This window comes from Bactrocera neohumeralis, chromosome 5 (genome assembly GCF_024586455.1).
Source record: "Bactrocera neohumeralis isolate Rockhampton chromosome 5, APGP_CSIRO_Bneo_wtdbg2-racon-allhic-juicebox.fasta_v2, whole genome shotgun sequence".
In the NCBI taxonomy this organism is placed as follows: domain Eukaryota; kingdom Metazoa; phylum Arthropoda; class Insecta; order Diptera; family Tephritidae; genus Bactrocera; species Bactrocera neohumeralis.
In genome coordinates, this window is record NC_065922.1 from 34,809,443 (window position 1) to 34,822,014 (window position 12,572).

General features: G+C 33.0%; 1 protein-coding gene and 1 long non-coding RNA gene across 3 annotated transcripts in view; one reads left to right on the forward strand and one right to left on the reverse strand.

The window, feature by feature from the left end:
* LOC126759877 (uncharacterized) overlaps positions 1-9,463 on the forward strand; it is a 273,922-nt gene extending 264,459 nt beyond the window's left edge. For both annotated transcript variants that reach the window (XR_007667104.1, XR_007667103.1), the window contains exon 4: positions 9,412-9,463. This is a non-coding gene — a long non-coding RNA (uncharacterized LOC126759877). The remainder of the gene's footprint in view (positions 1-9,411) is intronic.
* The window catches only part of LOC126759849 (uncharacterized), a 690,051-nt gene that overhangs the window by 275,687 nt on the left and 401,792 nt on the right, over positions 1-12,572 (reverse strand). The window lies entirely within an intron of this gene.

Below are 12,572 nucleotides of genomic sequence, written 5' to 3' on the forward strand. Positions count from 1 at the left end.
ACCTTACCAACATTTTTTCGTTAATTACTTAAAGCTATAACATTTATGCCTTCTGGAATAATCTTTGGTATTCAGCAATAGCTTTCTAAAGATTTTATTTACTTCATCCCACGTTTAGTAATACACGTTTATAAATATATATTTAGCAAATAGCTTTAAAAAAATCTAATGCCACTAATATGCCACTAATTAAAAGCAGCATAAACGGTGTCAATAAGCAAACTCAAACGGGTTAAAACAAATAGCAAGAAAGTATAGAAATAGAAAATAAACCAGTAAAGTAATCGTACTATAAATTGGGGGTACAAAGCAATTATTTTAAGTATTAAAGGGAGAGAGAAAAACGTTGATAAAACGATGTCTTGGATAATATTCTCAGCCAAATTTTGTGAAGTTTTATTAAATAGAAGAGTTTTCCATAAAAGGACTTGAGTATAATCGGTCAGCTGCAGGGCAGCTATATACAATAGTGGTTCAATATAGGCGGTTCCGCAGTAAGCAGGAAATCTTGAGATTTTTGTTATATGTATATTTTTAAAAATAACATTTAACATTGCCCAAGGTGCAATCAAATTCTTGCATGGAGAAAATCCAGAGTTTGTCGAAGCATAGTATGATATTACTGAGAATATCTCTGAGAACACGAAAAACAACACAAAAAATTAATTTAAATAGTTGCAGTAAATAAGCTAAAAATATATGTACATATATATTGCGCATAAGTACATATGAATGTCAAGTTTATTTAATTTCCGCTTTCCAAAGACTTCCTTGTAAGCAATTAAAAGTTTGTAAGCATTCAAACTTTGCTATTTAGTATATAAATATGTCTGCACTTACATATATTTAGTGTGTTTAGTAGCGCACACGAATAAATTTGTTGCGGTCAGAATTTCGGTAAAACAGTTTATTTTAAGATGCGACCAAAGTTGTGGGCAATTAGTGGTGAAACTTACAAATTGCAGCATTTGGTGTGTGATTCGTGTGTACATATGGTACGTATTTAATTTCTAAATTTTCTTTTCTGTTTCGGAATTATACTTCACGTGTTTTTCGAATCAGTAAAATTCACGTCAAAATATTCATTAGTATTTGAGATACGCGTCGTTTTATGAGGCTCTAAAAGTGAATTCTTCGATTTTTACTATGTCTGAATTTATTGGACAAAGAAGAGCGATAATACACCATTTCATACTGCATCAGTTATTCGTGATCGATTCGCCACATTTTCAACTAATATTATGCCGCAACCACTACATTCGCCTGATCTACCTTCGTGTAAGTTCTGGCTATTCAGCAAATTCACATGACCACTCCGAGGACACCGTTTTGACTCAATTGAGGATATAAAACCTGAATCGAAGAAGGAAAATTTTCTGCTATGATGACTTGAAAATTCGTTGGCATAAGTGTATTGCAGCGGGAGGGAATTACTTTGAAGGAAATTAAATGGAAAAATTTAACCTTTAAATTTGATCACTGTAGTATTTATCTTGTGAAAACAACTTCGCATTTGACGTGGTATCTTAACGAAATTTGACATGGATTACTGCTTAAGGTAATAATATAATCTCCAAAAAAATTGTTCAGATCGGATTACTATAGCATACAGCTTCCATACAAACTGAACACATAGTTACTAAAAGAAATGCATCTGTGAAGGGTATACTAGCTTCGGTGCAACGGAAGTTAACATTTTTTCTTGTTTTTGAATAGAGTTTTCACAAAAAAATCAGAAAATAACTCCTTATGTTCTCTTCAGATAATTTTAATGATCTCTTCTTTGAATAAAATGCAATTCATTGGAGAATACATAAAGTTTTTCTAACCAACCATATCAAAATTTTTCTGTTGGCTTCAAATTTCAATTTAATACATAAGCTGGTCATACATGTCGTATGATTATTCATAAGTTTAGCGAGTACGAGTGCAGTATTTCAAAATAATATTCAGATTAAAATATAATTAATATTATATATATTACATAAGAATTTTATATCAATGCAAAAGCATGGTATCATTGTGTATCACAGCAGCAACCTTCGAAACAATGAAAAAAAATATATATCCGACACGTTTGTTTGATATCTTTTGATTAGCAGCTATCCCTATCAATCTCATTTCATGGTCATAGGTATACTTTATTTTACATAATTAAAGAGTTTAAGCTGTTTAAGCATTTATGAAGTCATATAAAAATTCAATCTAAAGAAAGTATAGGTTGTTTTTTGAAGATATTATTATAAATTCTTATTATTATTTATAAAAGTACATATATTATGAATTTTTAGAAAGACAATTTTTTTTAATATTTTCTACCATTGAAAAGGAATGAAAAATTTCAACTCATTTTAATTTTTTTACTCTTTCTTATATAAAAGTATACACAACCACGCAAATCAGCACTTGATCCACATGATCACAGAGTTCAGCATAAAAAATATTTGTCTTATAAGAACATATAATTTATGTAGTGTAAAATTAATGCAGTAAAAGGCAAGTTAATTTTGTCGAGACTGAAAGTAACGGCTTAACCATACCGTGTAAGTGAAGCTATAGAGACGACAAGGATACGCCAGCGTCATATACATATGTACGTACATGTGTCGATAGCAGTAATGTGTACAAGGACATGTATACTTGCATTCCCCACAAGAGTATAACCCTTTAGGAAAGCTTTGAAAACTTTTAGGATCCTATTAAGCGAACTCTTCTTTATACCCTTGATAAAAGTTAAAAAACACGCTACCATTATTTTTAGGCTATTTTACAATTTGTGAGGACTAAAAATTTCAAACGAATTTCCTGCTTGGTTTCTGTTCTATGCTACTTATATACATACTTGAGTCTATTTGCGAAATTATATGAACCAATGCAAACAAGCCACCCACAAATGCAAGCACCTACGCGCATAAATAAAGAGTGTCTGTTTTAAAATATAAATTCACTTTCGAGTACTTTAAAAAATAACATCTATTTAAGCTTTTTATATTCCGTTGAACACCATAAACTGAAACGAAGAAATGTAGAACGGGCTGCAAAAGATGTGGAGTGCCAATTGATAACAAAAAGGAATGTGAAAATTTTGTAGCTAAAACAAAGTGGCGAAATATTTTATTCAGTGACGAAGTTAAGATTAATAGTTAAGGAAATTATTGCAAAAGATAAATACCTCACAAAGACAATTAAACATGGTAGCAGAATTATAATGGTTTGGGGATGTTTCTCTTGGGTAGGCATTGGTCTTTTATTTTGGATAAAGGAAGCAATGACCACCTTTGGGTACAGAGATGTTTTGCAAAACGTTATGCTGCCATAAGCTGAAGAAAACATGCCACTGATATGGTATTATCAACATATAACGACCCGAAACATGCTTTGAGGTTGGTGTCTGAGGGGTTTAATGGTGCAAATGTGACCTGTATGCAATGGTCTAGTCAATCTCATGATCCCAAACCCACTGAGAACTTGCGGATAGACCAGAAGATCAGATTGGCAGTCTTTTCAACTCAAAAAAAGGAACAATCTTGTCGAAAGCAAAGAAACTGTGGAGTGATACCTCATTGGAACCTTGCCAAAAGTTTAATCAATCCAAGGCGAATACAATTGGAAAACTTATGAAAAGCCACAGAGAATATGCCGTACAGGTTACTAAACAAATAATAAGGAAAAAAGGACAACTTTAATTTTTTGTCTCTATTTGGAAAAAATATTCTAACCCATTGTTTTGACCAATGCAATTCCTTGCTTAAAAAAAATCAGTTTTTGAATTAGCGTCGAAATATTTCCGACATATTTACGTAGGTTTAATAGAGTAAAGCAAAGACCTAACTGAAACAATAATTTTACCTGCAAATATTTCAAAGCTATTAAGTAAAAACTACTTACACCTATTATTTTGTCCATAAGCGTATATAGCAGTGTGCTTTATTTATAGAGTTAAGCCAACTGCGCCATGAAAATGAGTTGACGAAGAAGGCAGTGAAGTCCTTTGATGTATTCGGAAAAAATACTCGTATGCTTGAGCTCTTAAATAAACAAATGCGTGGGCCTATAGCGTTTTCTTTTGTTGGTTAACGGATGTTGATTTTGTTTTACTTCCACGTCATCCTTGCAGCAACGTAGGCGGACCCTGAAATGTTGTTTGAGTTTTGCTTTTTGCTTTTATTAGATTGATATAATTTAATGGTCAAATGTGTTGAAAATGTTAATATGTTTGAGGGGTTTCATTTATTTATTAGTTGTATTCATCTAAAGGGTCTGGCATTATATCGCAATGATTACGATGATGAAACGCCATTTCAGATTTGTAAACATTGTCGACAGCAGATATGCCCAAACTCAAACCTTATACAGGAAGTCCATTCTATAATTTTTTTGGAGTAAAAATCTCGATATTCAAAGAGATTTGTCAATTTTTTGTGTGGCCATACCAACAGTCAAAATAGCTTTATAATTTTTTGCCTTGATATATCGAATATGAGAATTTGGACTGGCTTTACTCCAAAGCAAGAAAAAAGTTAACTTCGGTTACATCGAAGCTATAATACGCTTCACAAATAAAAAAACATTCCTTACAAGAAATTGATTTTGATCGTTCAGTTTGTATGGCGGCTGTATGCTATAGTGATCCCATTAGGACAATTCCTTAAACAATATCCCGTGTAAAATTTCTTAATGATATGTAAAGGGTGATCCATTTCGAGGTTCCCTACTTTTTTAAAGAAAAATCACAGAAACTTCAAATTTAATGAAATGTTTATTATTGTTCGAAAGGACATTCTTTAGTATTTATTTTTTGAACATTATCTCCATCAAATGCCGGCCACGGCTACGTCTCAGATGGTCTATCCGTTGAGTCCAATTTTCGATGACGCATTTGAGCATTTTGACTGGTAACTGACGAATAGCACTATGTTTTCTCTAAGGCCTGAATCATAGCGGGATTATCCGCACAGACTTTAAACTTTACAAATTCTTACAGTGGAAGTCGAACGGTTTGATATCGCATGATCTCGGGGGCCAATCCACCGGCGTGAAATTATACGGTCACTGAAGTGTTAATTCATTGATTGTTGCGATGTGTAGAAGTCTTGTTGAAATGTCGCCGAGATCACGAGCTTCAAATTCAGGCATCAGATAGTCGGTTATCATGGCGCGTTACAGGTCGCCATAGATGGTTATGTTCTCATCGGCATCATTTTTGAAGAAATATTGACCCCTGATTCCCCCATAATCACACAGCCACAAAACCAAAAACCAGATTAAACCGTTGTTTTTCTTGATGAAGCGGCAATTTTGCTTGCTTACATAACCATTGAGCCAAAAATGGGTCTCATCGCTGAACAAAATTTAAATAGAAAACGTGGGATCTTTTCAAGAGCCAATAGAGCGAAGCGAAATCGCTTGGAAAGGTCAAACGGCTTCAGTTCTTACACAATTCGCGATGAATGGCCCCGAATCGACTTTCCACGGTCTTCTTACACTCACAGCTACGGCTGCTATATTTTCTTTATTGCGCGCTGGACGTAGTCTATTCGGTTGAATATTATCCCATAATGAATTCTAGGTCTCAAGATGGCTGACGGTACGCTCAGTAGGCTGATTATCTTGAACATAAATTGAGCGAAGCACGCGAAAGACAGTCTTTAGAGAACGTGAATTTTCGTAATAAAGTTGAACGATTTGATTAAATGGCAAAATACACTGAACAAAAATAACATGACAACTTGACACGACTCCCGCTTGATCTGTCAAAACAAAGCCTATTAAAAAAAGTACATCCACGGAATCACCCGTAGTAATTGTGACTTTGAGCTATACTCAGTGATTTTTTATCAGTACTCTTACTCTCGTAGTTATTTTAAGTATAATTAAAAGGTGGGAATTAAGTCGAGTTTTTCAGCAGCAATGCCTTCACCAATAATTAAACACTTATTTAAATACGAAACCAAAAAACACAATGAATGTTCTACTCATAGGCTCGCTCATCAAATACATATTTATACACATTCATACAATTGCCTAGAGAATAATTACAGAGACTTTGTCGTAATTAAATGAGCATAATGACTTGTGTGGAAGCTTTTGTTAATCGGATCGCATGCAAATGTCAAATTTAATCTTTAGCAACGTTAGCGAAGCAACAAGAAGAAGCGAAAGAACTAATTATTTATTTACCGTATTAAGGCCAATCAGGAAAATAGTCGTGTAGCTAATTGACTCTCAAATGATCTCTGAACACGTCGCAGTTCGCCATTCTTTTCGAGAATAGGCAAATAGAGTTGCGGTTGCTTTGTACTGAAAATTAACGTAAAACCTTATTTTTAATTCAAATTTTTGTGGAAATATGTATTTGATAAATACACAGTAAGGAAATCTCACACATTTTAAAAGGTCATTGAATTGTTTCTATATTAATTTTTGCAAACGGAGAACTCAAAATCAATTTTTCACTATCTAAAATACTAATCTTATCAACTTTTCGATGTATTTCTGACACGCAGGCATACTATTATTAGAAAAAGGATTTTTTCCGAATTTCTAAAATAAATCTCGGAGATGGGGTAATGTACAGGTAATCGTAAAAAATTTCGAAATAGGAATATGCTTCAAGCGCACTATTTGGGTAAAGTTTTATTCTGATACATTCATTGGTGCTTGACTCGAATTATGAAAAGCGAAAGAATCATATGGAATTTAAAATGGGGTTATATGGCAAATAGGCGTAGAGAAATGTCAAAGTAACATTATATACCAAATTTGGTATATGATTGGAGTACTGAAGGGATTTGTCCTGAACGAATTTTATTTTAGCTTGAATGGTTTAGGAGATATGTATATTAAACCTTTTAGAGGGAGGGGCTGCACCCATTTTTTCAAAACTTTTAGCCAAACTAAAGCAAGTAATTTGTGACAAAAAAGTACCAATAAATTGTAAATAAAACCAAAAATATTTAATTATTCATCAATATTTATTTTATCGCCTTCAATGTAAACTTCACCAGATGTAATTAATACACTTATGCCAATGATTTTTCCAGACCTCGGAACACTTTTCATAAGCAATTTTTGGGATGATCTTCAGCTCCTTAAGGGAAATTTTTTTTTTATCTCTTCGATCGACTGAAAACTTATCAAACTCATATCTCATAGGAAATTATAACGCTTTTCATGAATGTGAAATCGGGATTCGGACGATCAAACATGTCCAAAAAGACATGTTTACGATACTCTTTTTGAAAAAAATTTAGCTTTATCGGGACGGTCTAGCAAGAACGCGTTTTATTGGTGGACTTTTTAACAAACTCATTCGAACGGACTCGCGAGAGATGTCGAGCTCTCTTCCTATCCCTCTAAAACTTGCCAGACGATTTTCTAGCACCATATCCTTCACTTTTATAATATTTTCATCAGTTGAAGAGGTCAAAGGTTGCACAAGAAGAGGACAAGTCTTCAAGGATTTCTGAATCACCGTAAGCCTTTTTCAACATTCACACCGACTTAGTTAGAAATACAAAATTTGAAAGAAATTCTTTTTTAGATATTTTTTCCATTGTAAAAATCACAACGCCCTACTGAGGTGTACCGACTTAAGCAGCTCCTGTGAACAAACTGGTTGACGCTCATATTTGGCATAGTAATTAAGGATAGTCCTACCAACTTAGCAAAGTATATTTTTTTGAAATATCATTTACCTGGGGAATTTAATTACAATTTCCGGTACATTTCCAATAAAATTAATGTTTATGCAGATTTTAAATAAATTTAACAAACATTTATTAATTATAATTTCACTCCTCACCCACCTCGTCCGTGGCTAGTCTCAGAATTATCTTCTCAATGTACGTTACTGTCAGAAAGCTTCTTAGGACGGATTTGATTCTTGCAATTTAGAAGAGTACAAAATATTCTGTTGCACCCGAACTTAGCCCTTCCATACTTGTTATAATCTAGATTTGTTAAAAATATTTGTTAATAATGTTCTTCACTTGCTTTTTATTGTTCTGTCTCAGTATTTACATATATTGTATATACCATATATATCCCAAAAAACTCAAACAATATTTTAGTAAACATCGTTTTCGTCTAGTTTATTAGAATTTCACTTTTCAGTGCCTTTAAATATACGAATTTTTTATTGAAAAATGTAGCTGGGTTGTTAAAGGAAATTTTTTTGAACTTCTGGTTATATGTATATTTGTAATGAAAACACATGATTAAGTGCTATTTACATCAGAAACCTTGAATTCTCACTTTCAAATTTTAAAATTAATCGTTATATTTGTTTTGGCTCACACTTATGTAGGTATATGGTATATTTCCCAGGACTTTTCTTTCAAAGCAAAAAGCTTATGTTATCACTGTGTGGGCATAGCTAACCTTTGAAACAACTAAAAATAGAAAAGTCTCAATTTTCAAGCAGCTGAACATAAACTTCACACAGGACCTGACGGCTTGCATTTTATTGCGTAGAAAGTTTGCCCAGCGTATTTCATAATCGTATTTTTTTCCTCACTGCATTGGTATGTAATATATAGCACAGCTCTTCTTGCTGCAACACAGAATTGCACGCTACTTGCCATTAGATTGGCCTACAGCCTTCGCTGCACTGTTGATGTGGAAAAAACTGCAGCACGCTTAGAGTAAATTGACGGGAGAACTGCAACGAAGTTCAAGCTAGGAATAAAAAATAATACAGGAATTGGAATTTCGCATTGCTAAACGAAGATACGATATAGTGAACGTAATGCTTTTCGAAAAAAGTCGCTGATTTTGAGTTAGAAATTGAAATTGATAAGGGATATGCTTTTATTCGGCTTTTCAGCAAAAGGAAATGCGATTGTGATGCACTGTAATATGTTCTTTGTTCAAAAAGCTACAGAACACTTCAATAAATAAGAATATTTTTATTGGTGTAGTAAGTTACCAACCCTTATTATTTTCAAAAAATTCATTTTATGAGCAAATCCCATTTAGTAAAAGCCACTGATAACTAAGTACAGATTAAACTGCTTGTATTTAAGTAAGTCAGTTAGTTTACAGAGTATATGTAATAGCAGATATCCCCTTATAGAGTTTACCCGAATCGACCCTTCTCTTCCTTAAAATGAATATTTTTATAGCCTTGTGGTTTGAAATAGTAATTTCACTTTTTTCTGAAAAGTTTCATGAGTTATTCAAGAGCACTCTCCTTCGCACTGAGTTATAATGTTATTGAATTTCATTCCACGGATATATTTGTTTGTATATATAAAAAATGGTTACTAAAATGCACACAAAACTCATTCTGCATGCAGCTGCTCAAAATGCTGGCCATTTTTGATGTTTCTGACCAATTGCATATTCAGCAAACATTTTATTTCCATTTATCGCCTTTTTGTTAAAGTTTTTATTTTTTTCTACTTTCAGACACCTAAAGAGGAGGCATTTTAACGCTCAACTAAAAATTACAGTTAAAAGGTAAGTGTAGAGTTTCATCGTATTGGTTTTTTGCGGGAAATATCTGTAAATACCTTACTAACATATGGTATGGAAAAACTATTGCAGCAAATAATTTGCATATTTATTTTGCAAATATTTGTAACTGTAATAGTAGTTATGAATACAAAACGTTCAACTACTCTCAGCTCTTTTTGCTCTTGTTTGAGCTTTTAAAATTTTAAAATATTTCAAACTCTTAGCTTTGCTAGTTAGCCTCAGTGATCAACGTGTGTTTATCACTATTACGAATCAATTCTATTACCTTTCTATTAAATTTGTTCACTAAATAGAGTGAAAGAAAACTAAAGTGTGGTAAACAGTGAATAAAAATGACTACCGAGTTTCGACTTTATTGATTGAAACCAATGGTAATCGGCAGGGGGTTAGGTCTGGTGCATACGACGGGTGGGGTAGCAGCCCCCAGCCAGGTACTTTGACTGTATCCTAAACAGATTTTGCTTTGTGTGCAGTTGCATTGTTGTGGAACATAATTAATTTGCCGAGTCTTCCGGCATCTTCTTCACATCCGTTCATGGTTCTTATTGATCGTTTGTTGTCTGTAGCTATTAGTAATAACTAATTCACCAGATTTGAGGAGCTCATGATATGCCACACTATTCTGATCCCGAATTAACTCTTGAGTTTCTCCGTTTAGGATTCTTAAATAAATCCATTTTTCATCGCCAGTGACAAATCGGTCTTTCTTGAGGACAAATTTCACAAGTATTTTTTCGGTTATCTATTTGTTCAATACATGTGGCACCAGTTTTCGACATTTCTCTTCACTCTTTTTTGGTGGTCTTTCACTCCCACTGCATTTAGTGCGACTCTGCAGCACTTTTCTCGAAAGGGAAAGAACAAGTTAATGATTTCCGCAAGTAATCTCTTTTCGGCTCGTTCCCTATCAACACATTTCTAACTTAACGCTCACTTCATACCAGCACAACTGGTATATATTATGGGGTATCCCCTGTTTCCTCCTGGGAGTGACAAACTTCGTGGTAACTTAGTATACCATATTCGGGGCACAAAAAGGGGCATGGTATCCACAAATTGTCAGAAAAGTGGTCAAATGTGTGTAATTTGAATAATTTTTTTTTTGTTTTCTCATTCAAAACAAGTATTTCATTTTCATAAAAAACGTCATATTTCATACCAGTACGCTTGGTACATATGCACTTAGTATATCTATATGATCAGAATGATGATGAGCTGAGTGGTTGTAGCCATCTCCATTTGTCTGTATATGGTATACCCGAACTAGCTGCGCGTGTTTTAAGATATCGCTCTGAAATATTGCATATAAACTTTTCTCCACAAAAAGCTAATCATTTGTCGGAACCGCCGATATTGGATCACTATAGACTAGAGTGATTTCATGTAAACCTTTTTTATTTGATAATATATGTACTATATATTCACGAAATTTGGATCTTTTAATATCACACCCTTTTTTGTACTCGCGTTCTAAATTTCTGCATCTTAGAGTTTTATATAGCTCATATATGTAAATACACACTATATCTTCATTTTATATCTTTTTAATAATATCGGTGCGAAAAGGTACAAAAAATACATTGCGCTCATGAAAACCATTGCGAAATAAACAACACCGCTTGTTCCTTCTTTAATTATAAAAAAATATATGTTTTGTATTGCACAAAAAGAAATATTTAGCAGGGAAGGAATATGGAATCTTACATTTTTAGATACAAACCTCAACTTTGTAGGTACGTACGTGAGTGTACATTCAATACAATGCATATAATCAATAGAATTCATAATACAAGTATTATAAGTGATGCTAGCATTTACACCATACCTAGACAGTTTATAGAAACACTTATTAAAGGGGTTATGTACAGTTAGACGACCGACAAAAAGCGAATTTTCCAGAATTTTTTTTTGATAAGACTTTTAACTTTATTGATCTAAAAATTTGTGCACATATTACAGTAAAAATATTTATTTAGAAATGAACTACAGCTGATCTTCGAGAGCTCCTCTCAAAAAAGACGGTTTGCAGTGACAACTATGTCTCTGAACTGCACCATGTGAAATTAAAAGAACCAAACGGATATCGTCAAAGTAATGTTAAATCTAGTAAAGTAAATTTAAGGAGTAAGAAAAATAAAAATGTTTGACAAAATCACGATTTCTCAAAAAAAAACATCTAATTGGACCAAAAATATCGGCCATAAGTTATTTATAAAAAAATATTTATTGGTGAGAAATCTTCGTTCAGTTACTAAAAAAATATATTTAAGAAACTCATGACACAAGGTGTTTTCCAAAGTAAAAAGGACTTTTTGAATCTAGCGCCCCTGGTGGCGTCATCTATATGTCGACTGGTGCCTTAGAATCTGCTATTTTTATCAATTGTCCAGTAAGAATTTCATGACATTTCATCTATTGGAAGTGAATTTGTTGCGTTTTAAGTGCCAGTATGTTTGTGTTATCAATATGTATTTATGAAATTACTTTTTTTTTTTTTCGCGGTTTGTATGACGCAGCAAAGGGCTTCCATTTCCACTTAAACTTTATGGACTTAAATTTTCGCTAGTAGTTAGTTCACGAACAAAAAGAATTGTTTGAGAATGGCAAACAACTCTTGAAATTAACCATAAACTCTACGAAAAGCTATACTTTCTGGAAAGGTACGAAAGGGAAATATTTGTTATTTATATAAATGGAGTTCATGTTTCGCTTTAATATGCCCAGCAATGAAACCTTAGAAATCAATGTAATGTTATGTTTAAAGATCAGGACTGACTAACAACTCAGTAAGTCAAGTACACAATGCCGTAAGAGAACTTTAAATCATCAAAACATCATGAGGTGTATAAGTTTTGACTGCTGTTTTCTTTTAATACGTTATTGTTTCTTTTAGTTTAACATTTTCGTTGAAATAGTAATATATATTCGTATGCGGTCTACACGTATAAATGTTTCTGAGAAAGATATCGTACGTTATCTCTGTATATATATAATATATATATATAAGTAAAGAAAGTGACATTGTAACTGACAGTTACTTTTGATTAACTTTTCTGTAATTGCTTCGTCCTGATAAAGTAATCCTTTTATAA